This window comes from Muntiacus reevesi, chromosome 21, assembly GCF_963930625.1.
Source record: "Muntiacus reevesi chromosome 21, mMunRee1.1, whole genome shotgun sequence".
Taxonomy (NCBI): Eukaryota; Metazoa; Chordata; class Mammalia; order Artiodactyla; family Cervidae; genus Muntiacus; species Muntiacus reevesi.
Genome location: NC_089269.1, coordinates 38,223,175 through 38,236,916, shown reverse-complemented (window position 1 = coordinate 38,236,916; position 13,742 = coordinate 38,223,175).

Below are 13,742 nucleotides of genomic sequence, written 5' to 3'. Positions count from 1 at the left end.
AGGATTGACTGGTTTGGTCTCCTTCCAATCCAAAGGACACTTGAGAGTCTTCTCCAGTACCACAATTTAAAAGCACCAACTTTTTGGTGCTCAGCTGTCTTTCTGGTCAAACTCTCACATTCATAAATGACCACTGGAAAAACCACACCTTTGGACCTTTGGCAGCAAAAACTGGTGTCTCTGTTTTTTAATATCCTGTCTAGGTTTGTCATAGCTTTCCTGCCAAGGAGCAAATGTCTTTTAACTTCATGGCTGCATTTGCCACCACAGTGATTTTGGAGCCCAATAATTTATCCTATGAAATATTTTCATTTTATGATCTATTCAGTACTCCCTTAGTTATTCTTTTGTGACTTTGGATTATCCTAATATTCTTTATGGTATAGTTGGTATAAAACATGCTAGGAAAAGTAAGGATACATTATTTTATGAGCCAGTGCCAATAAATTTTAAAGAATTTATTTTTTAAATTAAAAAAAAACAACAACACACACACACCTCATAGCAGGTTGAGGATGAAATTAAAATAAAACTAAACCAAAACCTCTGAAATGCTAATGTTTACCCTGAGGTTGTTTAAAAACACCATGCCAAGTAATACAGATAAAAAATAGTTAATAATACTCCAACAGAATATATATGAAATTCAGAAGAGATGAAATTTTATTCAAGACAATTATTTTTATGAGAAAAAAATAGATTAGAGGAAAAACTAATGATGGAAAATATATAACAGTAATTCATTTTAAACTGTAAAGGTCAGAGATAAGAATGCTCAATTATTTTCCATTAAATACAAGGTATCAAATTCACTGCCACTGAGATCAAGTAAAATCTCATCTGTTTATTCCCACTTTACTCGAGCTTTCTCATTGCATCCACACCATTTCAGATTCATTATCATAGTTCCCAGTCTACCAGTCATAAGTACAATGAAAAGTGAAATCAAAACAGTTACAGCTATAGACTGACTGATTCATAAACTTATTAAATGAAGGAGAACAACTCAGAGAACACCATGTTGTATTCTTTGAAAAGGAAAAGATGGGTCTAATGATTAACCACAAGGTGCAAAAATTCTTCAATAGGTGAATAATCAAAAGTTTGTGATAAACAATCACCTTCTTCCCAATTGCATGTTTTCCTTCCCCTCTCTTTCTACCCTGTCAGGAATTCACATTTCTATTAATCGCAATACATCTATAATGCAGAGATTTGAATACACTTTATAATTTCAGTCAAATCTTCTTTGGGGTTCAGCACACACACAAAAATTATAAACTAGCGCACTGTAGGTCAAAAAAAGAAGTAAATACTGAGGCATATAGAATTACTGAGTTAACTCTTTTGAGATGCTATTGCTGATATAATCAATGGCACTTGGAAAGATTTTGATCATTTTATCCTAGGAATTTAATATAATATTGGCAACTGTTTGATGGCTGGTGCATAATGTGGAACTGTATTTATTAAGTACTGAAATAAACATTCCTGAGTATATATCAAAATAGATAATAGGAGAAAGTGAGCAGCAAAATATAGTGATCCAGAGAATAAAGAACATGGCATTTGGTAGAACCGATTTTGAATTCTAGCTTTGCAGATTATTCTGTGTAATACTGTAATGCATTTAACTCTTCCAAGTGCTCTGTTCAGAATCAGGAGACTTGAGTTCGATCCCTGGGTCAGGAAGATCCCCTGGAGAAGGAAATTGCACCCACTCCAGCAATCTTGCCTAGAGAATTCCATGACAGAGGAGCCTGGTGGGCTACAGTCCACGGGTTCTCAAGAGTCGAATTCAACTTAGTGACTAAACCACCACCACCAGTGTGAAGATATCATTATGTCTCATAGGATTTTACTGAGCATTTAACTTACTAACGTACGCAAAGTGCCCCTTACACATTTCTAAAATGTTTTAGGAAGCTATACATTTCTGGCATATATGAGTTATGGTTTTGGAACTGAGTAGCAATCTTAAAAAAAGAGTATCAAAACATTTTTCAACAGATAGATATAAACTTCATACGCAAAAATGGCCTTGTGATTTTTGTATTTGCATCTGTGTATGAGCCCCTTTTTAGCAAGTAAAAGTACAATCATATTATATTTTATTGTTTAAGTATATTTCATTGTAGTTTAAATTCAGGGGGGAAAAAGTGAAAAATGTAAGAGATTTCCATTACCCAAAAGTGAAAACAAGTATAAGCATAATGACCTAAAACAAAGCAAAATAAACAGCAACCAAAAATAAATAAACAAAAAAGCAAGATGCAAAACATTTACCTTTCAAGTAGACTTTTACCCAACTGTGGTTCTTTTACTTAGTAATTTGTAGCTGTTCTTTTGCATACATACTCAGCCACTTCTCTGTCCATGGGACCCTCCATGCCAGAATATTGGAGCGGGTGGCCCAGCCCTCCTTCAGGGTAGCTTCCAGACCCAGGGATCAAACATATGTCATCTTTGTGTCCTGCATTGCAGGTGGATTCTTTACCACTGCACCACCAAGGAAGCACCATTTTTCTTTAGAAGTAGTAAATGATGGACTTCCTTGGAGGCCTCGTGGTTAATACTCCACCCTCTCACTGGATGGAGCATGAGTTCCATTCCTGGTTGGGGAAATAAGATACCATGTGTGGCATGGACGGAAAAAAAAAGAAAAAGTAGTAAATAATGTACAATCACTGCATTTGGTGAATTAAGAACTTTTTTATATAGTTGTGTGTATTCTTGCCATCTCTTCTGCTTCTGTTAGGTTCTCACTGCTTCTGTCCTTTGTTTTGTCCACCCATCTTTGCATGACATGTCCCCTTGGTATCTCCAATTTTCTTGAAGAGGTCTCTAGTCTTTCCCATTTTGCTGTTTTCCTCTATTTCTTTCCTTTGTCATTGAAGAAGGCCTTCTTATCTCCCTTTCTATTCTCTGGAGCTCTGCATCCAGTACCCTTTCTCCCTTGCCTTTTGTGTTTCTTCTTTTCTCATCTATTTGTAAGGCCTCCTCAGACAGCCACTTTGCCTTCTTGCATTTCTTTTTCCTTGAGATGGTTTTGGTCATTGCCTTCTGTATGATGTTATGAACCTCCATCCAGAGTTCTTCAGGCACTCTCTACTAGATATAATCCCTTGAATGGATTTGTCACCTCCACTGAATAATCATAATTAATTTGATTTAAGTCATACCTGAAAGGTCTAGTGTTTTTCACTACTTTCTTCAATTTAACCCTGAAGAAGAATATCACTGAGTCAAATTTTATTGACATTGCAATTTTGCTTGTAATTAATGCATTTGTTTGGTCTTATATAGGTAAGAAACTTAAAGCTTCACATTTTTTTTCATTGTATATACATTATGGCTATACAAATAATATTGTATAAAATATTAACACTAATTTTCAAGATTTTGGTGTACAGACAAATCTAATAATAATTGAGGCAACTACACAATATCATAGTTGATTTTCAGCATATTGAAAAGCTATGTAAAGTGAGGATATTTATATTTTTTATCTTTTGTTTACATTGGCAAGCTTCACCTCTCTGTCATCAGCAATGTTTTTCTCACCTTATGTTTCTGTGGCATAAAGTTGAAGAAGAAAAAAGAAGGATACTTTCCTTTTTTACAAATAAAAAATAATATTTATATCATTTATCTTACCTTTTGAATAATTGGGTAGAAGGACAAAGAGATATTGTATAATAATAAGGTATTTATTGCATATTCTGATTGTAAAAACAGGAAGCACAATGGGTCTCTTTTACAATTGTAGGGTGAAACGTGCTTACAATTTAGGAAAAGTGCACAATAACAGGAAGAAAAGAAGATTTTGAGGAAGATAAAAACAGAGATGTTGAAAATAGAGATGACAAAGGACTTCACCAGCAAAGGACTGGTGAAGATTTGTTGGATAAGAAGAAATTAGAGAAGAGAGAAAAAGGAATATGTGAGGAAGGAAGCCAGAAGGGACCAAAGAGAAGGAAAAGAATCATCCATTTATTTATTCTTTCATTCACTCAGTAATGTAGCATGTGATACACTAGTTTACCAAGAACATATGGAGGACTTCCATAATAGTCCAGTGGTTGAGAATCCAGCCAATGCAAGGGACACACATTTGATCCCTGGTCTGAGAAGATTCCACATGCCTCAGGGCAATTAAGCCTGAGCTCTAGAGCCCATGCCCCTGAAATGAGAAGCCCCTGCAATGAGAAGCCTGAGCAATGCAACTAGAGAGTATACTATAAGTGGAGAAAGCTCTTGGGCAACAAAGATGACCCAGCATAGCCAAAAATAAAATAAATGCATAAAAATCATTTTTATAAAAAAGACCACATAAAGCTCTGGTGCCACCTCTGAGTCAGATGCTGGGCATGTAATAGAGAAAAAAATTGAACACTTTGTTTAGTCTAGTAGAAGGGATAAAAATAATGAACAAATGCATTTAAATATATCTAGTTTTTATAGCTCTAAAAGAAAACAGGACACGTACTCCTGTAACTACTGCTTATTGAATATAAGTTTGCACCATCAGATATGAAAAAAAGGTATAGAAAACTGAGCCTTAGAGTTTATCTAACTTTATTCTGTAATCACAGAGTAGTTTATTATTTTCTGCACCTATATCTTGATTTTTTTTGTCTTTTAGTTTTTTTTGTCTCAGTTTAGGGCAGACACAGATGAGTTAATGATTTCACTGGAGATATTTGTATTGCACATGCTAATATTCTTTTGCATTTTCCTTTGAATCATTCAAATTGTAGTACTGAGCATTACGCAAAGGGCTTAGGATAGCTGTTTTTATTAAATCTCAGAGTTTATACTTAAACTACAATGTTAGTATTTTATTTGAGATGCTAATTCATGCCAACACTTCTGAAAATTTATTTGGGGTTAGTAATAATAGAACTTTTGGGGTCACTTTATTATCAAATTAAATTAAATATTATGACCTAGTTTGATCTTTGTGGAGATGTTATCCAATAAAAAACTTGAGATGTACAATAATGTGAGTATATTTAATGCCACAGAGCCATTCACTTTAAATGGTTAAAAGGGTACATTTAGCTTTATGTATATTTTGCCAGAATATTGAAGAAATGACAAAAGAAATCCTAATGTATGAGAATGTAAAGAGAAGATTTCCCTATAAGTTCCCTGATTTTAGCTTTCTTTCCTAATCTCTTAGAGTCATGATCCTCTATTATGTCTAGGACATATTTAAGAATCTCTCCGGGCAGATAATGCTTTCTTTGTGTACAAGAGCAAACATATACGATTTCATTAAAGAAAGATTTCTTGTGGAAGACAAAATAAATCATCACTCAAACAAAAACTATGCCATTCAAAATGAACAACTCCTCTTTTTATCCAGGTTATTTTATTCAAGGAATCGGAACCAGATAAATAAAAGAAAAAAAGGGTATAATTCAAAAAGATACATGCATCCCTATGTTCATGCAGACTACTTACAATAGCCAGGAAGTTACCTCTATGCCCATCAACAGAGGAATGGGTGGAGAAGATGTGCTACATGTACGCAGTGGACTATTACTCAGCCATGGGCTTCCCAGGAGGCTCAGAGTTAAAGAACCCAGCTGCTACTGTAGGAAATGCAGGAGACACGGATTCGATCTCGAAGTCAGGAAGATCTCCTGGAGGAGGAAATGGCAACCTACTCCAGAGTCTTGCCTGCAAAATCCCATGGACAGAGGAGCCTGGTGAGCTTTAATCCGTGGTGTGGCAAAGAGTCACACTACTGAGCAACTAAGCATGTATCCATTACTCAGCCATAAAAAGAAACAAAATTGTGCCATTTGCAGAGGCTGTCATATAGAGTAACTTAAGTCAGGAGGAGAAAAACAAATGCTGTATACTACCGCGTATATGTAGAATCTATAAAAACGGTACAGATGATCTTATTTGCAATGCAGAAATAGAGGCATAAACGTGGAGAACAACATGCGGATACCCAGGGGGAAAGGCTGGGGGCTGGGAGTGAGATGAATTGGGAGAGTTCCGAGCCAGGCCATCCAGAATGGAAAGGAGCTTTACAGACAGAAAGGAGAGGAACATTTGGCCACAGGCAAGGGCTTCCCTGGTGGCTCAGATCATAAAAATCTGCCTGCAGTGTGGAGATGCAGATTCAAACCCTGGATAGGTAAGATCCCCTGGAGAAGGAAGTGACAATCCACTTCAGTACTTTTGTCTAGAGAATTCCATGGACAGAGGAGCTTGATGGGTTACAGTCCACGGGATTGCAAAGAGTCAGACACAACTGAGTGACTGGCACTTTCACTTATTTTCAAAGTTGTGAGAGAATCTTTGCATTAGGCCATGAGAAGAGGGATTCCCTCATGAATGGAACATATAGTGATTAGGACAAGGAGCTCAGAAGAAACTTTGGAGGGGATTAAGCAGCTTTGCATGTATTAGCCTGTGGTGTGTGGAACTGGTCCTGGGGACCACCATGGAAAGGATGGAAATGGACAGGCTGAGCTATGAAGGTTATTGTCCTTGATATTGGATCTCTTCCAAATGAGCTCACTGTTGGCACTAGAAGTAATGTACTTGGTTTGCTATTGAGCACATCTGCAGGATAAGCACTCTGGGAAATGTGAGTGTGATCATTCAGTTTCCCCATGGAGTAAAAACCTGTCTCTGGGTTTGACAATGCTCTGACTGAATGACAGTATGGAAGCATATAAAGTGTGAGAACACAACAGGTATTTGATTTGACTGGCGACCTCCCTAATAATCCAAAAGCAATATCCATTTGAAAGCATATAACTGGCGCCAAGAAGCAGCTATATGATAATTTTTAAAACATCTTTTTCTTCTTTTAGAACTGCAAATCCAGAAAGGCTAAGAATTCAAGCAGTATAATTATCTCTTAAATATTTCAATTTTGATATAATGTATGTTGGGGCAAAAAATGTTATGGTTCATAATACAAGTATATTCTCCCTCAACCTCAATTCTGTTTTAGGATGTCCTTTATTTAGAGTAAAAAAATAATAATAATAATAGTAAAACCCTAATGACTCATCCCATGTTCATGATCATTTGTGGCCATTATAGCATAGGTCACTCCCAGCTTCCGTTATTATCAGAATGTTAAAGACCCTGCTGGGGCTTCTCATTGTCATTTACTTGACATCCATTTATTATTTAACACTAGGGACATCACAGATGGCCCAATATCCTTCCGATACTCTTTAATGAAGAATGATCATTATTTTTATGGGTCCTCCTTGAGTACCCTATCTGTGAGTAAATAGCTACTGGAAGAGAAATTGTATTTGGTGAGTGATTAGCAATTGACCACACCTCACAAAGAAATCTGTGCAGTTCAACAGACTATCCAGACTCTTTAAACTTTAATTTACCAGGGAAGATGTGGAAATAATGAGTTAAACAGAGTGTAGAGATAAGGTGTACAGATAAATAAATGTGAAAGCACTTTGTTGCATTACTTAGGACTATTTAGGATACAGAAGACAAAAGACCTTACTCAAGCTGGCCTATGCTAAGGAATGTGTTACCTTCTAAAATTGGAAATTCTTGAGAAAGGAATGACTTTAATGTGTTCAAATAAGGTCATTAAATCTGTTTTCTCTTCACTTGAGTCTGTTTCTCTGGGTTACTTTCTTTTCAGACAGAAAAGTTTATGTGGTTGCAAGGTTGCTGCATGACCTTTGGGGATAACATCCACACTTAATAGGAAAGAGTACTTACCCTGATGCGTGTGAGTGTGCTTCAAACACCTCTGACTCTTTGAAATGCTACGGACTGCAGTTCACCAGGCTCCTCTGTCTATGGGATTCTCCAAGCAAGAATATTGGAGTGGGTTACTATTTGCTTCTCCAGAGTATCTTCCCAAGGATCAAAACCATGTCTCTTATGTCTTCTACATTGTTGGTGGGAATGTAAGTTGGTAACAGACACTGTAGAGAACAGGGTAGGGGTTCCTTAAAAAACTGAAAACAGAGCTACTATATGATCCAACAATTCCACTCCCAGACATATATTCAGAAAAAATATGAATTAAAAAAAAACATGCATTCCAAAATTCACTGCCATGCTATTTACAAAATTGAAAACACGGAAGTAAACTAAAAGTGCATCAATAAATGAATGGATATAAAAGAAAAATTATATATATATAAATATATATATAATGGACAGTTACTCAACAATAAAATGAATACAGCAATATGGATGGACCTAGAGATGATCATATTAAATGAAGTGAGTCAGAGAAAAATAAATGTCATATGTGGGATCTAAAAAAGTGAAACCAGTGAAGTTATTTACAAAACAGAAGTAGACTCTTAGAGAAAACACAAAATTATGGTTACCAAAGGGATAATGGCATGAGGGGAAGATAAATCAGGAGTTTGGGATTAACTATATATACAGTACTGTGTATATATGTATATAGTGCAAATATACGAATCAAGGTATCCAGTATGCTACCGGAGGAGAGCTGAGGTCAATGGCTTATACTCCAGAAAGAATAAAGCAATTGGGCCAAAGCAGTACTGTATATAAAATAGGTAATCAGCAAGGTCCTGTTACCTAACACAGAGAATTACATTCAATATCTTATAATTACTTATAATAGAAAGAATCTGGGAAAAAAATACACATATGCATAACTAAGAGCTTTCCCTGGTAACTCAGCTGGTAAAGAATCTTCCTGCAATGCCAGAGACCCCGGTTCGATTCCTAGGTCAAGAAGATCCCCTGGAGAAGGGATAGGCTACCTACTCCAGTATTCCTGGGCTTCTCTGGTGGCTGAGATAGCAGAGAATCTACCTTCAGCACAGGAAACCCAGGTTCAGTCCCTCAGCTGGGAATATCCCATGGAGGAAGGCATGACAACTCACTCCAGTATTCTTGCCTGGAGAATCCCCATGAACTGAGGAGCCTGGCAAGCTACAGTCTGTGGTGTTGCAGATTCAGACACAACTGAGCGACTAGGCAGAGCTCAGCATGCATAAGTGAATCATGTTTATATACAACTGAAATTAACACAGCATTGCAAATTATGCATATTTCAATCTTAAAAAGTTTAGTGAAGTAAACATTATAAAGATATAAATTTTTCACTATATAAAATTTTCACTAATATTTTGATCTAGGCCCAAGAAAACTCTTAAAGCATTATGTCCTTAAGAGTATCTTTTTTCCCTAAACTTCATACACAATACATATTCTAATTTCCAGTTCTGCTTTTTAAAGTATAGTAAGTATTTAAAGAAACTTGCAAAATAATCTGATGGAAAAATTCTTATTTGTAAACACCATTCCCTATAATTTTATAGTTGTCCCCCATGCTTGTGTCAATGATTTTTTTTTTTTTTTTTTTTTTTTAGGTACTCATAGAGCACGGTTGTCTTCTTTTCCTAAAGCATATCCAAAGTACTCCACTCCGAAATCTCAGTCTTATCATGGCCAAGGGGCTTGTGTAATTCAGTGAAGCTATGAGCTGTATCGTGTAAGACCACCCAAGATGGAGGTCATAGTGAAGAGTTCTGACAAAACACAGTCCACTGGAGGTCAGCTCAGTTCAGTCGCTCAGTCGTGTCTGACTCTGCGACCCCATGGACTGCCGCTCGTCAGGTCTCCCTGTCCATCACCCACCCCAGGAGCTTTCTTCCTACTCATGACCATTAAGTCAGTTGCCATCCAACCATCTCATCCTCTGTCGTCCCCTTATCCTCCCACCTTCAATCTTTCCCAGCATCAGGATCTTTTCAAATGAGTCAGATCTTCACATCAGGTGGCCAAAGTATTAGAGTTTCAGCTTCAGCATCGATCCTTTCAATGAATATTCAGGACTGATTTCCTTTAGGATGGACTGGTTGGATCACCTTCCTGTTCAAGGGACTCTCAAGAGTCTTATCCAACACCACAGTTCAAAAGAATTAATTCTTTGGCACTCAGCTTTCTTTGTAGGACTATAAAGACACTCTCACATCCATACAGGACTATTGGAAAATCCATAGCTTTGACTAGACCAATCTTTCTTGGCAAAGTTATGTCTCTGTTTTTTAATATGCTGTCTAGGTTGGTCATAACTTTTCTTCCAAGGAGCAAACTTTTTTTTTTTTAATTTCATGACTGCAGTCACCATCTACTGTGATGAAAAAATAAAGTCTGTCCCTGTTTCCATTGTTTTCTCATCTATTTGCCATGTAGTGATGGGACCAGATGCCATGATCTTAGTTTTATGAATGTTGAGTTTTAAGCCAGCTTTTTCACTCTCCTCTTTCACTTTCAATAAAAAGGCTTTTTAGTTCCTCTTCACTTTCTGCCATAAGGGTGGTGTCATCTGCATATCTGAGGTTATTGATATTTGTCCCAGCAATATCTGGGAGACTTCCATTGAAGGTAGGAATGGCAATCCACCCCAATATTCTTACCACAAGAACCCCATGAACAGAATGAAAAGGCAAAAAGATATGATACCAGAAAATGAGCTCTCCAGGTTACAAGGTGTCCATCACCAACTCCCGGAGTCAGTGCCCTCCTAAAAAGATGAGAAACAGGAACAAGCTCTCTCCCTCTTTCACCGAGGAAAGATCATGTGAAGATGTGCCTGGGAAGAAGGTCCTCACCATGAACCCAACCATATTAAAAAGTTGATCTTAGGGTTCTATTAGGGAATCACCCACCTTGGCCAGGCCTGTTTGCATGAGTTGTATCACAACAGGAGGGCCCGATAAGCAACATGATGCTACCCTGGAAAACTAACCAGGAGAATTCAGGACTGACCTAAAGAAGAGGATGACTAATCTCAAGTCTTTCTCATCGGAATGCATCTTGGCTAAGAGATGCACACAGTGTCAGGGAAGACCCTGAGTCAGACTATTGGTCAAGCAATGTAATTGGTCAGAGACAACCCAGAAACTAACCATCAAATCTGAGATTTCAAGCCAGGTCACAGAGCAGTTCTCCTGGGTTCCCTAACCCTACTGCACTCCACCCAATCACTCCTACCTAATAAAGCCTTTTGCTTTGTCAGCATGCGTGTCTCATCAGACAATTCATTTCCAAGTGTTCTTGACTTTAGCCCAGTGAGGCCCATGTCAGTCCTACTTCAAGAATTATAAAATAATAATTTGTGATTTTTATATCACTAACTTCTTATCCTTTCTTATAGCAGCAATGGGAAACTAATACTAATAAAACACAGAAAAAGGGAAACAGAAACGTATACACCATGAATGAAATACCATTGTAGCAAAAAAACCCAAAATTTCTGTCTTGTCTTTCTGACTCAGTAGGAGATAGAAGCCTGTCTGTAGGTAAGGAGACTGCTGGTGAAATCTACTAGAATGGTGAGGAAATTGCTATTAGAGACTAAAGACAAAGAAAACCATGTTTTGTATAGGCAGAACACTTAGAAAATGTGTTGCCTGTGATAAATCAGAAAACAGAAAATGTAACAAGTGAGTCTATGAATGACTCAGATTCATGGGCAGCATATTGCAGTGGTAATTGTCTTTTTTTCTTCTCAAGTATAATAAGTTGTTGCAAGAGAGAGACATGCTAAAGAGAGTTTAGAGCAGTATTTAGAGGGGTATTTTTCTTTCACAAAATTTTTTCTCTCACTCCCACACTTTTCAGCTGTCAAAAGTTTCTCAGAGTCATACATAGCATAAGGATAAGGATCATAATCAGGGCATTACTAGCAAAACATAGTCCTGAGACGAAAAATCAAATCAAGGGCAACCAGTGTTCAGGTAGCAGAAATTAAGGAAGTGCTGTGTAAAGTTCCTTAATTGGACAAATGAGCTTCTAAGAATCTTAAGGGAATTTGTAATTCATCCCATTTTGCATCCCAGTATAGAGATGGGCCATCTTAAAGAGATTTGAAAGTGGGAATTTTGTGTTATGTGGTGGATTACAATTTAACACATATAAAAATCACTGTTTTTAAAGGACTTGTATCAGCTTGAACTTAATGGAATTAGACAGTTTAAATGCAAATAGATTTCTAGGTACTGAATATATCTAGTCAGGAAACAGGCCAAGAAATTTACTCATAGGATCACATATCATTTCCTACAGAAAAGCAAAGATAGCAAAAATCACCCTAAGAGCCCTTGAGAAGTACAATGTTAGTAACCACTCCCAGGGAGTAGAAACAGGTCTAAATGAAGGAAAATCTTCTATAGTGGCCGAAGAGGGGGATTACACTTCTTTCTGAATTTCCCATGAGGTTAGGTCCTGATAAATCAACGTTAAGTATCATATGTTGAAAATACATTTATTACATCTTCCCTACCGAACGTCATAGCTTAGCCTAACCTACCTTGCTGCTGTTGCTGTTTAGTCATCAAGTTATATCTGACCCTTTGTGACCCCAGAGACTTCAGCCCTCCAGGCTCCTCTGTCGATGGGATTTCCCAGGCAAGAATACTGGAGTGGGTTTCTATTTTCTTCTCCAGGGGATCTTCCCCACCTAGGGATCCAACCCATGTCTCCTGCTCGGCAGGAAGATTCTTTATTACTGAGTTACCCGGGAACCCTCAGTCTACCTTAAATGTGCTTAAAATGTTTACATGAGCCTGTGTGCGTGCAATCATACTAAGCCGCTTCAGTGGTGTCCAACTCTGTGCGACGCTATGGACCATAGCCCGCCAAGCTCTTCTGTCCAGGGGATTCTCCAAGCAAGAATACTGGAGTGGGTTGCCATGCCCTCCCCCAGGGGATCTTCCCAACCCAGGGATGGATCCCGTGACTTTTATGCCTCCTGCACTGGCAGCCATGTTCTTTACCACCTGGGAAGCCCTTGCATGAGCCTACACTTGGGCAAAGTCATTCAACACACTATGGTTTGTCTCTAAAGGTTATGAACTAGCTGACTAACACAGTGCTGAAATATGGCAGATAGAGAAATAACCTTTTTTTTTTTTTTTTTTTGCATTCTATGTGGTAGACACTGACTAAAGAACTTCATAAACATCATCTCAGTAAATCCTTACATCGACTCTTGGAGGTAAATTGTACTTAGTTTGACATCACTATTTTATCAATGAGAAAGTCAAGTCCTAAGTTTTTATATAAATTGCTCTGAGTGAGCAATAGATGGTGAGAATTGGAAAGTAGGCCCAAATCTATTCTAATTCCAATATCTAGGTTCTTATTTATATTCTATTATTACTTCAATGATCTAAGTTCTATTCCAACTGTAATTTAATGGGAAACTCCTTTCTCATCTCCCCCACCCCCCCCTCCCCCAGTGAGTGAAATGTGAATTTCTTGATTTCTGAGTTAGTGAAAATTAAATTTATGCTTTTCAGAAAGTGGCTCCATTAGAATTGGTAAGGGAGTTTGACATAGTCTAACTTGATTATAAAGCCCTTAAGACTTCCATTGAGTGCTCCAGAGTATATATTTTACCCTTCGTTACAAAGTTTGGTTCCTTGCTTACAAATAAAATGACTATTTTCTTCTCCCAATCAATGCATCAAAGTTTAAAGGAAATTGCAACTTCCTTCTAAAACTTGCCATTTATAAAAGGCTATTCCAAGAAAATTTGCAATGACTTGATCTCCAGATGTGATAGTATAAAATGTTTTGGATAGATTTTAGTAATACTCATTCTTCTGCATATTCTTTTTTGAATCTTGCCAATCTGTCTCAGACACTGATCATGCTTATGATACATGACAGGAAGATAAAGTGATCACAGACTTGTCATGGCAAAGTACCTGGCATGACTCCATGAA